Raw genomic sequence first — 5,259 nt, 5'->3', positions numbered from 1 at the left:
TTTATTTATATATATTTATATATTTATATATTTATATATTTATATATTTATATTTATATATATATGTATATATATAGTTAGGTATATCTTCGGTGTTGCTAGTTTGTCATGTTCATTAACAAATTTTAGTGGTATAGTCGGTATTGATATGTGTGTGTGTGTGTGTGTTTATATATATATATATATATATATATATATTATATGTATATGTATATGTATAGTTAGGTATTTCTTCGGTATTGCTAGTTCGTCATGTTCGTTGCTAATAAAATTTTAGTGGTATAGTCAGTATTGATGTGTGTATGTGTGTGTGTGTGTGTATCTATATCTATATCTAGCTATCTACATACATACATACATACATATGTACATATATATATATATATATATATAACACTTGTATTTTCCAAGTTCCCATAGTAAAATATTTATAGAATCTATGTGGCACTCCCTTCTTACTTACACTATGTTCTCCCACCCTTGACAAGGCATGGGAGGTGATCATCTTCCTTTTGAAATTGTTGTCATATCAAAAAAGAGGCTCTTGATTTGGAAACAAACCATGGCCAAATAATTTGATTCTCTCCAATGCAAGCATGCGTAGGTCTTGGGTAGTACCCCTCCAAATCACATTGTTCTTGGATGTGGGTGGCTCCTTAAGAAGAAATACAATGTAGGTGGATCTCTTGCCCACTACAAAGCTTGGTTGGTCACAAGAGATCCATCTGCATTGTATATGTGGTGGGCAAGATGGATTTGCTTAGATTTATGAGGTGGATTACATAGAGGCAAATGATCCTATCATGAAGATGAAATTGATGTGGCTTATCATTGATCTGAGCATAGCACATGGGTTGTAACTCCATCAAATGGAAATCAAGATGGCTTTTCTTAATGGAATCCTCCCCCCTCATCCTCAATGTGTCTAGATGATGTAGCCACAATTATATGAAGTCCAAATGTCAAGAGACTAAGGTTTGTTTAAACCTTCAAAGTCTCTATGGTTTGAAATAGTGGGATTGTGTCATTTGTATAATAAAAAACTTCTTAGTAGGTCTTATCTAAGTGTGTTTTTATAGAGACCTTAAAAATAGTATTTCATGGTTTTACACTTTTATTTTCACTAGAACTAGATTCCTTTCTCATAAAAATATACAGAATAGTCACTCATCGACTTTCACATAAGTAAATGTATTGTTCATAGACATCCTTTCAACCCCTATAATTACCTAACAAGAGTGTTGAAAAAGAAATTTGTCCCTCACAATCACTCTCAATGTAATGATATTATACTTATATAACTACATTTTTAAACACATTTATATCAATATAACAAGAGCTTTCTAGTGTATTTATAGCTTAAATAACAAGATATTTCTGGATATATGTTTCTAAACAGGTTAAAATTACTATAAATAAATGTTAACTTGGGCTTATATATCTACTCTCATAAAAATATTAAATATCATATATAAATAAATATTAACCTAGGGTTATATATCTACTATCATAAAAATAGATGTAAGATTTAAGAATATATATGCAAGATCTTGCAAAATATAACCCCATATATGTGATCAAATGGCCTTTTTGATCAATTTGAGTGGATTAATTGGACATTGGATGTGAAAGTTAAGTTAAAGTTTTTCCGATGTAATTTTGCTAGTGAAACCACCTTGGAAGACCTACTCCAAAGGGATTTTGTTGGCAATACTACCTTGTATGGCTTGCTTTAATGAAGTTTCTTTGTAGAAACCATTTTGTGAAGTTTTTTTCCCCCCAAATGCTTAGAAGATTTTTCTTGAAAAATGGTCATCCCCCATATGTTGAAAGTCAAGCCTCTCATCACATGCAATATTCTTTCATGTTTTCATATGCAAATGGCCAAACTTGCAATGGAAGTTGGGCTTAGAGTCTATAAAAACATGTCCCCCTACATAGTTTTGCAATGCGGGGGAGGGGAAAGAGGGGGCGGGGGGAAAGGGGGGGGCAAGGGAGGAGAAGGGGGCGGGGAGGGAGAAGGAGGGCGAGGGAGGGGGAAGGGCAAGGAAGGGGCGGGGGAGGAGGAGGGGGCGAGGGGCAGCAGGAGAGGGAGGGTGGGGGAGAAAGGGGCGAGGGAGGGAGGGGGCAGGGGGGCAGTAGGTGGGGGAGAGGGGGCGGGGGTGGGGGAGGGAGGGCAGCGGGTGGATAGAGGGAGGGCGAGGAGGGAGAGAGAGGGGGCGGGTGGGCTGGTAGGGGGAGAGAGGGAGAGCGGGGAGGAGGAAGGGAGGGAGAAGGGAGAGGGGGAGGGGGCTGGCAAAGGGGAGGGAGAGGAGGAGTAGCGAGGGGAGGGAGAGGGCAGGCAGCGAGGGTGAGCAGGAGGGAGAGAGAGGGAGAGGGGGCTGGCTGAGAGGGAGAGGGGGGGCAGCAGCTCACGGGGAGAGGAGAAGCTCCTTCCAAAATGCTTTTTTGAGTCCTCGACATTTATTTTGGAGGAGCAATGGCTGCCAAAATGTCCATATGGTCTTTTTGAGCCAAGTTCTCATGAAAATAATGTTGAATTGTTCATCTAGTACTCAAATTAACCACACAATCATTTTGGATGAGCGATGAGCTCCAAATCAACCATGTGATTGCTTTGAGCCAAGTACTCATGGAAAATTTTCCAAAGTGATCATCAATTGACTAATTGATTATGTGGTTACTTTGAGCCAAGTGGTCGTGAAAATTTTGTTAAAGTGCTCATCTATGGCTCAAATCAACCATGTGGTCATTGAGCCAGGTGCTTATAAATTTTTTATTGAAGTACTTATGTGTTTGTTAAATTGATTGCATGGTCATTTTGTAGGATGAATAATCTTTAAATGAACCACATGGTCAATTTGAACCAAGTACTCATGACAATTTTTTTGAAGTGCTTATCTATTGCTCAAATTTACTATGCAAACAATTTGAGCATGAATGCTCAAGGAATATGTGTCCATCAATGATAGGACCTATACCATGATAATAGATGTAGAGATAGTCATCTTAAACCCTATCAACTCAAGCTTGAATTACAAAGTACACTCATGGCATTCTCATATCAAGAAATCCATAATTTATCCAGTATGTAGTTGTATTAGTGCCTTTGTCACAAGCATGTCTATAGAACATATGAAATTCAAGGCAAAAAGTCCATTAAAAATGTGACTTATGATGAATTTGTACTTCAAGTCAATGTGCTTCATCTATTTAGAAGGAGATTCATCTTTGGCAATGATGAGAATATTACATGATTGTGGTAATAGACATGTATTGGAGTAGTCATAGGAAAACCAAGTCATCAAGCAAGATATGAAGCAAAATACCTTTAGATGTGGTAGCAGAAGAGCCATGTAGTTAAAGGTGTGCCACTATATATTTCATGCTGCTGTAGCCCCAGATACTGCAATGCCACATCAGGAGGGGCCTTCAAATGCACCAACCCTAGTCATTTTCGTTTCTGATTAAGAGGGTGCTACCGATACTTCTCCCCTCAGACTATTCATGCCACAGCTGAGGGAGTGTTTGCACAGATGAGGACTACAGATTTTTCTTCAGCCCAGCCACAGGCCTCCTCAGCTCCCACTCCAGATCTATTGATAGAGGCTTGGTAGGTTCTTCTCCTCCTTCCTCCATGAGTGCAGGTCTTCTTCACACTCCTTGGCCAGACTTGCTTTTTAGGAACTCTTTTTCGACACTGGCTGATTCGGTGACTTTCATGGATGAGGAGTTTGTGCCCTCCACCTTAGGGGTCCCGGTCATTGGGATTCCTTTTGACAGGGCCTCCCCCTTAGCAGGTGTAGGGATCCTTTCACATGTTGAGTTTCATGCCCTCAACAGGAGTGTTTCGACCAAGGGGAAGTTGGTTTCCTCTACTAGGTCGGGTAAGCCTTTCCATCCAACATCCTCCTGTCGATGAGGATAGTCAGCTGGAACATATAGGGCCTAGGCGGAATTACACACCATCGCTGTAGGCAGCTGATCTGGAATTAGCTTCATCCAAGTGTCACTAGAGGTATCCTTTTTATCCAGGAACACAAGTTGGATACTAATGATTGCTCTAAGTCTGGAAAACTGCTTTCTGGTCATACTTTTTGGTCGCCTGCCTTGGGCACCAGGGGGGAACTTCTATTTCAGTTTAACAGTCGGTTCTCCCCTTGGTTGTTGGACACGGAGTCATTATTCCCTCCAGAGCTCAATGGATTATTCTCTTGATTAGAGGGTGTAAGGTTGGTTTCCTTAACCTGTATGCCTCCAACATTAGTGGGCAACATGTCTTTATGTGGAAGGATTTGCTCTCCTAGGCCCCCATTGCAGATTCATGGGTGATTGGAGGTGACTTTAACATGGTTGAGTTACCGTCAGACAAAAAAGTTGGTAGAGAAGGTGGACTTCACTCTTTGGAGAGAGCAGCTTGGGATGCCTTCCTTTTTCACTACTGTGGTAGAGATACTTGGCTGGATGATGCCTTTCTTATTTAGCCACAGTCCCTCTTGTTCTCTTAGTCAAACAGGAGGCAGCAGATGCCTATTCATGCACGTATTGGTAGATTCTATGTAGATGATTGGGCACTTGACAGAGGTGGATCGGTATGCATTGCTACTGGGGTTTCCACTTCAGACCACTTTCCTATTGTGCTGGCTATCTCAGAGCCTTACTTGACAGGTCGATCTGCTAGCATCAGGATTTCAGATGCCTTGTACATAGAGGAGGACCTTATAGAGGTAGCCCTACAGATATGGGTTTCTCATGTCCAGGGTGGGCAGCCATTGCCATCATAGGTAGCTGCTGCCCTTTCTGGTATTAGCGACTTCTACCTCTCAGTTGCTCGTGTTAGGAGATGAGATATTCTTAGACGTGAGATTGGTGTTCGACAGCAGTTGGTAGCTTTGCAGAGGGAAGAGTAGAAACAGCCTTCAGATGCTTGGATTCAAGAGCGCCTTGCTACAGCAAGGGCTCATCAGCAGGTATTGCTTGATCAAAGAGCAAAGTATGCCTTTCATGCACGAGAGTCCTTCTGGATTCAGATGGGTGGCAGAGTCAATAAACACTTTTTCTCTACTCTTGGCCTTAGACATAGTAGAGAGAGTGTATCCCAACTTATTGACTCATATGGGGTTTAACAAATAGATCCTGATGATGTCTTGCACATAGCTTCCGATTTTTATGCCGCCCTTCTTACTGTTGATCCTGAGACACGGGATAGAGAGGATGCTAGATAGGTTATTTGGTAGAGCATCCCTTTGTTGGTGAAAT

This window comes from Dipteris shenzhenensis, chromosome 13, assembly GCF_047967505.1.
Source record: "Dipteris shenzhenensis isolate YYH24624 ecotype China chromosome 13, Dip_SZ_1.0, whole genome shotgun sequence".
Lineage (NCBI taxonomy): Eukaryota > Viridiplantae > Streptophyta > Polypodiopsida > Gleicheniales > Dipteridaceae > Dipteris > Dipteris shenzhenensis.
Note: the sequence above shows the minus strand (reverse complement) of the source record.